Source organism: Mus pahari, chromosome 4 (assembly GCF_900095145.1).
Source record: "Mus pahari chromosome 4, PAHARI_EIJ_v1.1, whole genome shotgun sequence".
Taxonomy (NCBI): Eukaryota; Metazoa; Chordata; class Mammalia; order Rodentia; family Muridae; genus Mus; species Mus pahari.
The window spans coordinates 46830980-46847283 of record NC_034593.1 but is presented as its reverse complement, the minus strand read 5'-3'; positions in this window follow the sequence as shown (position 1 = coordinate 46847283).

Here is a 16304-nt window from a genome sequence, read left to right as displayed (position 1 = left end):
ACAGTGCTCACCCATCCGGCCTATACATTCTCTGGATAGGGAACTTTCAGGATAGCATTTGAAATGTAAATAAAGAAAAAAAAAAAAAAAAAAAAAAAAAAAAAAAAAAAAGCCAACAATAAAAAAAGCAAAAGAAAACAACAAAACAAAACAAAAAAACCAGAGAACTTCTCAGTACTCACAAACCAGCCCGCATTTCCATTTAAGCAAGCAAGCTGGTAAACGGTCTCTCAAAACACAAAAATAGTGGAAAAACGTATCTGCGTCCATGGTTAGCTGTAGTATCATGTTATACTATGAAATATCGATCTTTGTGAAGTTGACATTTTAATTGGGACTAGAAAGATGCCTCAGTGGTTCGGAATGGTAAATTAAATGTATATATATTAGGCCAGAGGTTTCTAATCTCTCTTTCCCTTGTCTACAATAGTGTTAACATCTATTTTTAAAAAATAATACAAATGTCAGGGCATCTTCATGTTTACACTTTAGCTGCTTAGGACAGAGAATTGGATCTCTTGTCTAATGGGACATAGTCCTTCCCCTTGCTCCAGGTCCCATAGATGGCCTCTCTGCCCTCCCTCCCTCCCTCCTTCCCTCCCTCCCCCTCTCCATCCCCATCCCCATCCCTCCCTCTGTGTGTGCGTGTGTTTGCACACATGCGTGTGTATACATGTGTATACGAGGCCAGCATCAGGTGCCCCTCTCGATCACTATCCATCTTACACAGACAGGCTCGCTCTCTCACTGAACCTGGAGTTTGCTGCAGCAGCAAGCCTAGCTGCCCAAGAAGCTCCAGGGACTCCCAACATCCATGTCCCCAGTACTTTCCTTAAACTAAAATCTCAGGGTTGTTTTAAGTTTGTGGTATTTTAAACAGAATGAGCATTGGATGTGTATCAGGTTTTGTATTTTACCTCCATCTCTCTCCTCACTCTGTTCTTCATCCTGATCTGAGCCCTGAGCTTGAATTGCACAGGCCCCCTGCGGCTAACAGCTGGATGTGGCTCATCAAAATGACGATCAGGAATTCCATATGGAGATAGAGAGGCACCATAGTACATACCCAGGCTAACCTTCACCAGGCCAGAGCTCCTGAACGTGTCTGTTAGTCTACCCACAGCCACACTGGCTCCTTTCTTATGGCCACTAGAAAATAACAGTAACATTTCCTTTGAGTTTTCTGCCAAGACTTCTACACTGGTGAGGGCTTCTGCTCTTGCTGGTTTCAAGGATCGTCATACCCTGTGACAACGGATGTTCCAAATTCTGACATGAAAATTTTTAGTCATCGTTGTTCAAAGAAGGATTTACTTCTTTGGGGAAAAAAAAAATTAAATAGTCATTCTTTTCTTGAGCCGACTAATAAAGTGATACTCAGCTCCAAATTTTAACAAAGCAGAAACACGTAGAAATGTTTTCATAATACTAAGAGTTAAATCAAGTGAGTATGAACTAGACTGAGACATGAATGTGATGTTTGAACATGTGTGGGTGCTTATTCATTCATTCAGCTGACATTTGTTGAACACCTCCCAGGTGCCAGGCACATGCCAGAGACTGCAGAGACAAAGGGAAGCCCTTGCAGCTGTCGGTCGGAGATGAGTTATAGACAAGATCACAAGCTGAGGTACCAGTACCACTAGGATCCTGGCTCGAATGTCCTTTAAACATGATCACAGACACATTTATGAATACATCAGACCACCTGCTGCTCTGATGCCCCCACATGGTACTAAGGCTTGGTATTCCTCATCAGAGAGAGGCACGGGGTGACAATACCTCTTGTCTGTGGAGTCCCTGACTTGCTCCATTGACCTACCTGGTTCATGCCAAAAGGCTCCTCATCCCATGGTTTCCTCAAACTCCTTCACAACATCCTTATGGATTACATTACCACTGATCTTCTGTCTTGAGACATGATAGATTAGGCGAGTCCCCTTCTCCTTACTGATAGATGCAGAGCAAACTTCATGGACCAATGTAGTCTCACAGACCACACTGTCCCCTTCCAAATGGGCCTTCGCACTTGAAGTTGAATGCACTGTGGTCACCATCAATATCTATTATCTGTGTCCCTGAATACTGTCCTGACTCTCTTGCTGTACCTCCCTGTCCACATGCTCTGATCTCCATCTCCTTGTTCCAGGGCAGCAGACACATCACATCTACAGGGAGAAGCCTGCATCCTCTTGTTTCCCGTATAAGCATCTGAGCAGGGGCCTGGAGAAGGGCAGGACTTTTTGTATTTTCCCCCGCTGAGTCTAGAGGAGGGCTGTGGTGATGAGCTCCTTCTGTAGATGAGCAGTACACAGCACATTTCCTGAGGACAGGTCTCTGTTCCACCCCTGATCGAGGAACCCAGTATTTATCAATTATGAGTTCCTTGGATGCTCCTCCAATCAACTGTGGGTTGGGATGGTGACAGAGAGGGAATAGAGACCCAAACACAGCTTGGAACATTACATCAGTTGGCCTGAAGGAAACTCCATGAGTGCAGTGGGGAAGTAGAGTGTATATCATCTGTGTGGATAGAAAAGTGTTTATACACAGGCTTGAAATGCTAAATGAAGATGCCAATGACTATGGCTTATCTTGGTTATCAACCTGACCTACCTGGGAAAATGGCACCTCAGCTGAGGAACTGTCTTCATCAGACCAGCCTGTGCACATGACTGTGGGGCATTTTTCTTGACAGCTCACTGATTTAGATAACCCCAGCCCACAGGGAGCAGCACCATTCCTGATGGTAGCTGAGCAAGCCAGGAAGAGAAAGCCAATAAGCATCATTGCTCTATAGCCTCTGCCTCAGCTCCTGCCTCTAGGTTTGTATCTTGTGTTCCTGCCCTGGATACTCGTGATGATAGACTGCAAAGGAATAAGCTAAAATAAACCCTGACTAGTGCTGTTCATCCCAGCGACAAAAAGGAAATCAAGACCACAATCATTAGTACGTTCATTCTGGCAGACAATGACGTTTTTACTGTCTTCCTAGTTTTGTTTCGGTTCTGTTTATTCCAAGGGTACCATAATCACAATCCTAGATAATTAGTCTTTTCTGATCAATCTCTTTCACCTAGCAAGGGAGATTTCTCTATTTTTCATTGTTTAATAGCTGATGTTTTGATCACTGAATGATATTCCACGTCATAGAATATGCTATCCATTCTTCTGTTAAGGAATACCTTGGTTGCTGCTGGGTTACTATGGTGGCTTAAGAATAAAGGTGCAATAAATTTATGGATGCTTGTCTTTGAGTGGGCATATCAACTCAACTGGGTAGCACTGAGAAACATGGTCACTGGCTGGTTTGATAAGTATGTGCTTAATTTTGTAAGAGACTACCAAACAACCATCATACGTAGTAAGTAAGCAAGAGTTGTAGCTGTGTGTTCCCTTCTCAACTTGGTCAGTTTGTATCCTGGTACCTAGCTCTCATTTATAATACCATACTACATTGGGCATCTTTTATAAGCTTGTGTGCATTCTGCATGTCTTCTTTCTGAGTTATAATCTTTTTCCTGTTTTTGACTGAAATTGGACTGTTAATTTTCTATTGCTGAGTTTTAGACCTTCTTTGTTAATTTGGGGTAACAATCCTTTATCCCATCATGTTTTGTTGTTATTTGTTTTATTTTATTTTATTTTATTTTATTTTATTTTATTTTATGGTTATTCTGTTAAAATTCTGCTTCATAGAGCAGGAAGTTTTGATTTTCACAAACTGTAGCATCATGCTTATCAAAGATTCTATTTTTACTGTTGTTGTTGTTTTTTTTTTTTTTTTTACATTCATGGAACTGGAGAGATTCCTCACCAGTTAAGAGGTCTGGCTGCCCTTACAGAGGACCTGGGTTCAGTTCCTAGCCCTAATGTGAAGGCTCACAACTACCTGCAACTCCAGCTGCAGCTCCAGAGAATGTGACTTCCTCTTCTGGTATCGATGGACACTGTGTGCATGCAGTTCATAGACATCCATGCAAGGGAAACACTCACAGACACATGAAATAAAAGTAATTCTTAAAAAAAAAAAATCAAAACAAAAGGGCTCTTTCAGAACTTTTAGCCTTGGATTTGATACTTCAGTGACCCAGTCTGTGAGCAATGCACACCTTCTGAACGTAGGGATCTAGGAAGAAGCGCTTCCATTTGTTCCCCTTTCCCCTCCCTGGGAGAATCAGAGTGACAGCATTCACTTCAGCTCTTTATGGGTCGCCAGCTTTTAAGGAGCACAGACACTGGTCAGCTGACACTGAGCAGTCCCAGGAATACCCTTTCCACTGGCAAAGTGAATATCTGCTATTAGGGAGAGACTGACACAATATTTCAGATTATATCATGCACTGAGAAAAACAGCTGTACAGCTGTCAAGACTCACACCATAAATGAAATTGCTACCAGACAGAAGGACATCAAACGGAGGTGATTCTGTGAGGGGACTGAAGTAGTACCCTTTACAGCACCATCCGAAAGGCCTGCCCTTTCTTCCTGAAAGGGATGAGAAGGAATTATACAGCGTCCACATCAGAAGGAAAAGGAGGAAGGCTGACTGGACAAGTAGTGCAGATCCAGCATCTCCCGTGCTATTCTCCCCCATCTTTGATATTGTGTATTTCCTCTCAACTATCCCTGTGCTTTGGTAAGAGCTGTTACAAAAAAAGAAAAGAGAAAGAGGGGGGGGGGGAGGAAGGAAGGAAGGAAGGAAGGAAGGCAGGCAGGCAGGCTTTGGGTGTTTTAGAAAGTTAGAGTAACTATGAAGCCAAATTCACTTTTTCAGTATTTTGTTTTTAAATTTATTTATTTATTTATTTTTAAATATTTATTTATTAGTACACTGTAGCTGTCTTCAGACGTGCCAGAAGAGGGCGTCAGACCTTATTATGGGTGGTTGTGAGCCACCATGTGGTTGATGGGATTTGAACTCAGGATCTTTGGAAGAGCGGTCAGTGTTCTTACCCGCTGAGCCATCTCACCAGCCCCACATTTATTTATTGTATGTGTGTTGGAGCGGTGCAAGTCACGGGATGCTTTCTTGGCATTGCACCTCTCCTTCAACTATGTAAGTTCTGCGGATGAAACCCAGCTCACCAGACTTGCTGGCAAGTGCCTTTGAGCCACCTCACCAATCCCAAAATTCATCTCTAGGTTTGTTTCCATGTGTTTGTGTGTGTGTATGTGTGGTTTCTGCTCTTGTTTACTGATTCATGTTCAAGAACCAGTAAGTAAAAAAACAAACCAAAACACAAATAGTCATTCTGTTTTGTTAACTGAGCCTAACTCAATGGCAAAGTCAGACTCAAGTCAGAGCGTGAATGAATCATCTTACGCCTATCGCAGGGCTACTGAGGAAATCAGAAAGGTACTCGCGTTTAGTGTCATATTACACAAAATAAATGAAATATACTTTAAAAAAATAAAACCTTGTCCAAGGCCCTCAGAAGTACCCTTAAATCCTTGTATGAACATGTAAGCAACCTTGCTCTAAATTACTCTTATCTCTTGCAAACCGTACCTAGCTTAGTGATGTTTTCCATAAATAACTTGACCCAGATTTTTATTGTTTCACTGTATTACATATCCAAATATTCTTCTTGCAAGTTTGCGGGCCTCTCTAGATCACACAACACTTTCTACTTCCTTGATAAAGTATTATTTGAACACATTTTAATTCACTGTCTCGGGCTTGTTGGGAATTTGGCTGCAGTCCTTCATCAGAGAATAGAATGTACGATATGATAAAAGTGATTTTATTTCATGATAACTGTAAGCATCTGTTTTCCTTCTGCTTGTGGCAGAGAAACTCTCAAACATCAAGATTCAAAACATTTTGTTCCAAAGAGCCATGAAGCTGTATGCACAGGAAACAGAATCAGATGTAACATACAGTTTATATCAGAAGCCTATGTTCAGTGGGCTTGCAAAAAACTTCCTGGCTCAAGGGTGTTTCCTTAAATGGAATGTGCGAACTCTTGTTATTTTGGGTAGACTTTAGGGAGAAGGGTGTGGGGAAGGGTCAGTCTGCCGGGAGACATTGCTCACAGCCCCATCCCAAATTTCAGTGAAGCCACACGAAGTCAAAGCATGGCAAGCAAGCTTCAACAAGCTCCCCCAGAAATCTACAGAGGGACGATTGATTTCACGGCAAAGATCTGAACTGATTGTTTCTGAATTCTAATTTCGCCATGCGGACGCTCTAAGAGTTCTGTTACGGTCTATGAAAAGCCACCCACATTGCTCTAAGCTTAATGTATACAAGTTGAATTTGCAATAGAGTCTGCCAGTTTAACTGGAATCAAAGATATTAAAATGTGAAACTTCAAAGATGTATGCTGGAATCCCAACTTGAGCTCTCTTGTATTTGACCTTAGATGCTAAGCATTGTGCTATTGGGTCAGTATTTGGGAATATGGGGATGTTAGTGAACATTGGACCGCTATAGCAAAATACCTCGGGTAATTAAGGAATAAGAAAAAAAGGGTTGTTTGGACTCAGGTTCCTGGTCAGTTGGTCCCATTCCCGGAGCCTATGATGAGGTGGCACATTACACAGTTGGTAAGAGCATTTGACACAGCCAAGGTTCTCTTTGAGTAAGAAGTTCTGTAAAAGCAGTCACCTCCTTGACCTTCAAGACCTCTGACCTCTCAGAGGGGTCTCACCTTTGGTCAGTAAAGTGCCTTCCCTCCTCTCAAGGGTCAGTTGTAGCTCCAGAGTCCACGTGAAAAGACTAGGCCTAGGAGTGCATGCTTGTGGTCCTAGCACAGGGGATATAGAAATGGGATTCCCTTGGCTTCACTGGCCAGCTTAACCTACTTAGTGAGTTCAAGGCCAGTGAGGAACTGTCTAAAGTAGGTGACAATGTTCCTGGGACAGCCCATGAGGCTGTCATTGGGCCTCCACATGCACACAGCACAAATGCACACATTGGGTGGGGACAGGAGTACAGAAGAGAGAGGGGGTGGTTCTGGGGACCTGGTAACACCATGCTACCCAGGCACCATCCAGTTTTTTCTGCTGCCAAATATTTACTGAGTAACAGGCACAGTTGGGGCTTCTGAATAGTGAGCTTCTGCTTACCAGGGACGGACATTATTTTAGAAAAACAAAAACCAGCTTTGTGAGTGTTGTGTTTTATAATAATAAAGAGAGGGGGAATGTGTCTGGTGAAGGTGAGGTAAGCTGTGGGGGAAGGGGGTGCCTCCGAGGGCCTGTGCTGAGGCATCCCTCCCCACTGATGGACCAGCCAGACAAAGGTGTAATATAGGATAGAGTTTATTCAGGGCATGGGAAGGAGACAAAGAAAGAGCAAGAGCGCGAGAGCAGCGAGAGTGAGCGAGAGCACTTGAAAGCACACTCAAGAGTGAGAGGAGAGAGAGAGAGAGAGAGAGAGAGAGAGAGAGAGAGAGAGAGAGAGAATAGACCATAGAGGCAGGCCATGAGCATCTGGAGATAGAGTAGGGAGGGGAATGGGGAGAGAGGGGGAAGGGTAGAGAGGACAGAGGGAGAGCAAGAGGCAAGAGAGTAAGAGAGCGGAGGGGGCAAGCAGCCCCTTTTGCAGTAAGTTAGGCACACCTGGCTAACTGTTGCCAGGTAACTGTGGGGTGGAGCCTAGACAAAATGCTAACGATGAGGAAAAATAGAAAGGAGATGTCATTGCAGGTGACATATTGTACGTCGCTTGCCTGTGCTCACACAGAACAGCATGGAAAAAGAGATGAGCTACTAGCATGTCAACTGGAGCTTCTCCTGGGTCTCACGTGACGCTTTTCACAATCTGCAGACTTGTCACTCTGTTTCTCTGTGATGAGGGCCACGTCCCCCGTGTACCTTCTTGATTGCTGAGTTTATTTATGTGGGGGTGGGAAAGCTTTCTCGACAATTCCCCAGAAAAGGAATCCATCTTCTCAAGAGGTCTGAGTTTTCAAAACAGGCTGATTTAATTTTGCCAGGAGCAGTGAAGGGTGGTAGACTTAAGTGTCTCCAGTGTAGTGGTATTGCTGCTGTTCTCAAAATAAACTTCACGGGGGTCAATGTTGATGTCATCTTTACTTATCTTTCATCTCAAAAACATCAACTCAACATTTAGGAAAGGAGTTGAGAAGAAAATTAAGAAGCACATAGGTGGAGCGAATATAATGATATAAAACTGTTCAAACTCTAAAGAAGAAAACAGTGGTCCTCAGGAAAGACGGAGTTTTCCAATCCCTGGAACTGTGTGTCCCTGTACAGCAAAGGTGTGGCAGTAGGTGGGGATGCTCCTGGGACCTAGTCGGTAGTGGTCAGGGATGCTGTTAAACAACCCACAGTGTACAGAATTACAGAAGTGCCTCATCTCATCCGCCATCTGTGCCAAGCTTGCTGTGCACTTAGCCAGTTAATTATTCCTGAGCACTTACTCAAAGCTCAGTGATGTCCTACCCATGTCAAGCTCAGAAAATGTCATAGCTCTATTACCAACTCTTAAAGGCCCTTCACCCTACATGCTTTCAGTTTAAATGCACAAGTTCTAATAAAAGAAAATAAAAACAATATTTTTTTTAAATATCACTTTTTGCAAACCAGGTGTGCTGGCTCCTATCTGTAATCCCAGTACACTGGAGGCTGACACAGGAGGATTGCTACAATTTCAAGCCATTCTAGGATAGAAGGGAGTTCTAAGTCAGCCTTGGCTATATATCATGATTTTAAGTAAAAGTATTTTTAAATATTGCATCTTATGTAATATTTATGTTGTGAGATGCAGCTTTTTATTTTGATATACACTTACATATTTAATTCCTTTGGAAGGAAGCTGGGTATGGTGATGTAGACTTTTAATCTCAGCACCCCAGAGGCATAGACAGATCACTGTAACTTTGAGGCCGCCCTTGTCTATGGAGCACATCCCAGACTAACTAGAGCTATGTCATAAGACCCTGCCTAAAAAAAAAAAAAAAAAAAAAAAAATTAAATTAACAAAAATAAAAATGGGCAGAGGTGGCTGAAGCAATTTCTCAGTGATTAAGAACACTGGCAGCTCTTCCAGAGGACCAGAGTTCTATCTCCAGCACATGGCCGCTGACGACAGTCTTTAACTCCAGTTCCAGGGGATCAGAGACCTTCGTACAGACATATACACAGGCAAATACCAAAGCACATGCAAATGAAATCATCAAAGAGCATTAAAAGTACTTAAAAATAAATGAAAGAAATTGACACTTTGCCACCCAGGTCCCATCACCCTCAGGTTCCTGTGTCAGCCTCTCTCACATCATAAGGAAACAGTGGGCCCAACCTTAACACTGACTGGAGTGACAGGAAGCTGCCCTCCAGGTCAGAGACATGGAGGAGCAATGAGTCTTCTGTCTTAAGGAGAGACAATGTGCATGACTGACAGGACCCTGAGTTCTAAGGAGAACCTGACCCATCCCACTCTTCAAGCTTAATCCCACCCATTCCCCCTCTGCTCACACTCTAGCCTCTTTTCTGCTGTGATCAGTTACAGTCCCTACTGCCCCTAATGCTAAATCCTCTGTTAAACTCTAGTTTGGAGACGTTGGTCAGATTTCTTACACTTTTGTCTCATTGGCTTGAAGACAATCCCACAATGATAACCTTGCAATTAGCAAAACTAACTGATGACTGCTACCCATCCGAGTACTGCTAAGTGGGCCTTATTCACACACTCCTCTGCTTTTTGGAACACTGCACCCTTTAGCATGTCGAAAATTGGATTACAGTTGTTTCTTAATGGGATCCTTTCCCAACAATCCCAAATCATTCCCTGGGAGACGGGTAGATTTCCATCTCTATATTAAACCTTTTAGAGCCCGCCAGGTGTAGTGTCGCATGACTATAGTCCCAGTACACGGGAGACAGAGGCAGAGGCTGGGTCACTGTGAGTTCAAGCTCAGCCTAGTCTACACAGTGAGTTCCAGGCCAGTCAGGACTACACAGCAAGATCCCATTTCACAATATTAAAAATAAATAAAACTTAAAAGCTACAGAACAGAGTACCAGCAAGGGTCAACGGACTTCAAAACAGTCTCACAAATTACTGTTAATTGAAAATCCCATGCAGTTTTTGTCTCTGGCCAGGAGTTGTCCCATGAGACCTCATTCATGTTCATGTGTGACTCTGTTGAGGTCCCTACTTCTGGCCTGCTTGGGAGTCGGTCCTTGCTTGTTTTTATCCCCGCTGAGTTGATATGAATAACCCATAATATCCTACATTGTCTTGTATATAGGTCACTGCAAAGAAAATCAAACATTATTTTTGTATTAAAAAAAAAGTTAGTTTTTGTCAACTTGACACAAACTAGAGTCACGTGAGAAGAGGGACCCCCTCATTGAGGAATCACCTCCGTTGGCCTGTAAGTATGTCTGTGGGGCATTTTCTTGATTAATGACTGATGCGGGGAGGCCCACCTACTGGGAGCAGTGCCACCCCTGGGCTGGTGTTCCTAGCAGGATGAGCAAGCTGAGAAAACCAGTAGGCAGCTTCGTCCATGGCCTCTGCTTCAGTTCCTGCCCTGGCTTCCCTCAGTGAGGGACTGTAAACTCTATCCCTTTCCTTCTCACACTCTGCTTTTGATCAGAATGTTTTATTGCAGCAACAGAAACCAAAATGGAACAGCATCTAAAGAATTAGTAATTGCCATCATTTCTGCGGATGCAGCAACACAGACCCCAGAGAAGCCTCGGGTTCCTCCACTGGATTAGAGACAACAAAGCTACTCTGTAATCAGAAGACCCGAAGATGATGCCCACATCACCATTTAACCAGGCACAACTGAAATATGGAACAAGAAACATTTCAGGAACAAACCGGGTGATGGAGTAGCATCCACACAGGCTGATGTGGCACTGCTTAGACGTGGTGACAGTAGAAGAACACACACGTTAAAGCCAGCCATCCAAATAGAAAAGGGGATGAGAGAACAGGTCTATTATGCAAAAAATTATCTGTGACAAAATAATGTTTGTAGCAGTGCTTAAAAATGGACTATTCTGTAGGAATTGCATTTGAATACTGTGAAGTTACTCTTTATAAAAGGTGATGAAATTGCTCTTATTTTGAGAGGATTTTGTACTATTCTTCATATCAGCAATGAAAATAAATACAAGTTTTTAAAACAGGTCCACACTTACATTTTGCTATAGAAACAAAGAATTGAATTGTGTCAAGATTCTACAAAATTTATGGTAATCTGAAATTACCCTGTATGTCCACTAATTTAATAAGAATACATAATTAAAAATACTGCTTTCCTGCTATTAAAATTTCCAGTAAGTAACAAAAGTGTTCTAAACAGGCCTAGAGACATTTAAATGTGTGTTATCATCCATTCCAAGGACCAGTCTTCAAGGGTGGAGTGAAGAATTTTTGTGCTTGAATGATGGATCCCAGGAGAGATCTCTTTTACATCAACATAGCTAATATTTTTATATATGTATCAATTTTTATACATGTAACTTTGTTACAACACTTAATTCACACTATATATTTAGTATCTTATGAATTCATCTAGTACAAGATAAGCTATATTTTTTAATTAATTGAAGGGACAATTTCCAAGTAGGATCCCAAGAGGCTTGCTACATTCTTTCCAGTAGTGGCAGGCGCCAACAGGCCCCCAAAACNTGGGCGCTGTCCTGAGGCAAAAGTTCAAGGAAACTCAGTCTCCTGGAATGGTGGCATCCTCCATGTTCTTCCCCAGAACTGCTACATTCTTTCCAGTAGTGGCAGGCGCCAACAGGCCCCAAAAACCTGGGCGCTGTCCTGAGGCAAAAGTTCAAGGAAACTCAGTCTCCTGGATTGGTGGCATTTTGTATAACGAATGTTCCAATGTCCGTCCTTGCTTTAGTTGGGAAACAGATCCATGTGCTTTCCCTTAATACATGGCCATATTAGATTCTGGGCAGTCAGTCCTTGTGCTGACCCACTCACTGCCCTACAAAGGAGTTTACCACTCGAGGAAAAAGGAAGTCTGTGATCTAAAGGCACCAGGCTAGATACTTAGAACCACAGGTAGCTAATTTACACCCATACGCTAGCATTACAATGGCCTAAGGGGAAGGTGGACTATAGGATCTTTGACTTGGAGATTNAGCCCTTGCCCCCAGCTGCTGACTTTGTATTGTCTTTAGGTGAGGCTGTCTTTGATCCCAGTTGTGAACATTTTATGTTATCCCAGTTGTTTCCTGCCAGCCCTTCCAGGTTTGCATTCCTCTGTTTTTGTGTACCTACTTCCCTGTTTTCTTCTGTATAAATAGTCTGATGCTCAATTTGACAATTTGCATTCAGATACCACACTCTCTTGTGTCCTTGTCTGTTTGTCACCCCTCATTCGCCGAATCCTCGCTCACCTGCAACCAGAGAACTATTCCCCGCAGATCAGGGACCCCAGTAAAGTCCGTCTGTGGCAGAGGCTGAATTCTCTCTGCAAGTGAAAATGGCCACCCTGTCACTCACCACTGTATTCCAGTGCCAAGAATCACCATGGCTGGCTTGGACTGGATGCTCAAGCTTTGTTTGTTGGCACACACATACACACACACACACACACACACACATACCCCTACATATACACACTCATACATACATACATACACACATAAACACACTCACACATAAACATACATTTACATACATACACATATATATGCACATATCCACAAACATACTCACACATAAATACATACATACACATACACATACACTTACACATATACCCACACATAACAATAGTTAAAGAAGAAGCCATACATTCCAAGAGAACAGGGAGGGTGCATGCATATGAGGGTTTAAAGGGAGCAAAGAGAAGGGGAAAATGAAGCACTTATACTCTTAAAAAATATGTTACAAATTACAATCATCTGTACATGTTTGTTGTATACCAAAAAAATTCAAGAAAATAATGAAAACATCATGCAAACTCTTAAGTGAATTCAGGCAAAATGTCTAATGAGCAAACTTGTACAAACTTGGTAATCTCCTGTCACTCTGAAAAATCTAAGTGAACCCAGATAAAATAGCAGATATCATACATGATAATATGTTTATGAAGAAATGTGCAGAATCTAAATAAACTATAGAAAACCTGTTGGCTGTCGCAAGCACAAATAAGCAGAGCACGCTGTCTTTTCTAATGCCACTTAGTTATAATAAAAACACGGAAAAAGCTTTTTTTTTTTTTTTAAGTACAAAGAAATGATGCTAATGGAATTTAAAAACTAGGCTAACACAATCCAAATAAGCCTGGGGGACTATACTCTACTAATTATTAAAATCCATTAAAGCTTTTCAATGATTAGATAAAGCAACACAGACAGGATGCGATCTAAAACTTGTAACAAAGAGACAGCCCCACGAGCAGAGCTGTTGGTAGAATTCCCACATGTCTATAGTCTGTGGAATAAATCTGGTGGTGGTCAGATTGGAGCCAACAAGGCAGCTCCACCGTGCCATCAAAAGCTGGGGTTTTAAGACAAGTATGGGTGTTTCCTCTGAGGAACATGGGAAACAAAGGGTGACCTGGAAACAGGAGGGCTGGAGGAGGGGAGCAGGGCTGGGGAGGGCGGCAGGGACTTGGAGGGGCGTGGCTTGGAGCGCGGGGCGTGGAGGGGGCGGGATCACAGGAGATCACAGACAGGTGCTCCCCTGAAAATGTCACCGTGAAATTCAGTATTTTGAGAAGAGATAAGCTTCTATCCACCTAATGCTCTCGGTATTTAGGTCCTTCCTGAGGGTAGCCCCAGGCTGAATTTGGGTCCAGTGTGATTGTGATTGCTGGAACAGCTCTGTGGTTCCATATTGTAACTCAGAAGAAAATGAAAGAAAGACAACCATGCGGGCCCCCTCCTTTGACGTGCCGTGTCCCTTTATTCGGTCTTCTGTGATGGCCTACTTGATAATCTTACTTACATACCAGGCACTGATTAGTAAGTTAACATATGATAATTTTTATAGAGAGAAAAGACAGATTGCCACAAAAAATTGATTCTACCAAACTGGTTAACACTTCAGAAAAATACTGATGTTAATCTTTCTTAAGGAACACACAAAATTTTGAATTATTTGATACTTAAGATATTATGCTGATAGCATTTTTCTGATTCCAAATAAAATTTGTTATTGAAAAATGGTAAATATGAAATATTAAATCAAGATCATTATAACATCCTTTAAAACATACCAATAATTAATATTTTGTATTTTCATATAGATACAGACAGTTGCATGATTATACAAAGAACTGTACCAGGTATAAACATTGAAGTTAAACATAGATAAATGTGTATTATATATGTGTATGTATATCAGTGTCTGGATATATATAACATAGGCTCAAATCATGAAATAACTCAGATATTTAGATTATGCAAATGCAGAGAGAGAAACCAAGTCTGAGCTCTGGGGACTGAGTTGGATTAATGTGTTCTGTCTGTGTGCTATAGTCTTGGAGGCACTCAAAGCACAGCTGAACAATCGATTAGTATTGTCTTGTCAAGGCTCAAAGACCCCAAAGTTCATAGGATCTTATCTTCCATCTCTGGTGTACAAGAACACCCAAAAGAACAAATAGATCCATGTATTCGTTCATTTAACATGTTATTCATAATTCTAGGATTTTCCTTAGAAGACATATTCCACCAGTGTGTTCTGGGATCTGAATAAGCATGCTTTTCTCAAAAATAGTAGGCAGCTGGTCAGGAAAACAGTTGGGATTTGAACCACCCACTCTGGTCATCGGTGAAGAACCGGTGGTCAAAGCCGAGACACGAAGGTGCTGCCTGTGACTCTGTTGCTCTCAGTGATCACAAGTTCTCATCTCTGCCCCTGCGCTCCGTCTCTGCCGCATGCTTTCTTTAGATCTGTTTTCACTTCCCTTAAGTCTGTGTCTGTTAATTGTCCCTAATAGGAGTCTTTACTCTAAAATCAAGTGATCATGTAGAAGAATCAAGGGTTATATATGAGTTAGACAATTAGTGGAGAGAGAGAGAGAGAGAGAGAGAGAGAGAGAGAGAGAGAGAGAGAGAGAGCTGCCCACCGGCACGACGTCATTAGCATTACTCTGAGAGGGAGAAATTGGAAATGTTTATTTTTACACAATAGCTATGCACTGCTTTTCACATGGATGACAGTTCATATTAATCCACTCACAAAAATGTGTTTTTCATTTACTGATGTTTCTCCTCTTTAAGATAATATAAGAATTTAGCAGTGCTGCAAAGGGTAACGTATGAGATAAATTTAAACATTAAGAGGAAATATCTACCATGAAGAATTTGACTCATAGGTTGGTTTGTAATGTGTTTATCTGGAAGTCTTATTAGTAGAAAAAAAAAAAAAAACAAACTCTGAAGTATTTCTCCAAGAAAGTCACTTACTAAAAATATATTAATATTGTTTAATCTACTCATGAGAAGAGAGACTGCACAGAGGGAGGCTATCAGACCCGTGAAGCATTCAGCCTGTCCGTCTAAGGGCCGGATGCCTGGGGATAATGGTAAAATTAGACATTGTTTTATGACTGAACAAGACGCCTCTGAGTTCGATGTTTATAAACCTCCCTAAAGCTTTCCAGGCTGCTGACTGTGGGGTATGTCCTGAGACTCGGAGCTTCCACAGCTACTTTGAAAGAATAGTAAGCAGGCTTAGAAGGTGTGTCACCCAGGCTGCTTACAGTTCCGTGACAGCTGAGGGGAGATCATGCTGACTTCCATGTCCCCTTTGCCTGCACAAACCCGGAGCTAAACCCTCAGGCCCGTGCCTAATGACCCTGTCCTTATGGGAGGGAAATAATCAGATTTTTCCTTCCATGGACTTCCAGCTACCTCAAATGTCCCAGTGGCCAGAGGACTCCAGAGTGCAGTACACAAACCTCTTCATCAAACCTGAATTCTGCAGGTTTTCCCAGTAGATGAGACCATGTAAACAATAGAGTATGTTATACCTGTGTGTGTATATATGTGTATGTACATGTGTATATGTATATGTTTATGTATATGCATATACATGCCACATCCAGCCTGGTTTATCATTCCTTTATCTCTTTTAGTTTTTGCAGTAAGGGCCCAGTGGTAACATCTTAACATCGATTGTCACTGACATCAAATCTCAGCTCTGGCTGTAGAAATCAATGTCTTCATTGCCTTTTGGGTTGGCTTTTATAAATATTTCACGAACTTTCATATAGCTAGGCTGCCTGCCATTTAAAAAAAAAAAATGGTATTCATGATGTTAGCTTGGAATAGCCTGTTAAACCCATTCGTTAAGGTTCGGGTAGCAGGGAGAACAAAGAAGCCTGATTTCAGTAAACCTG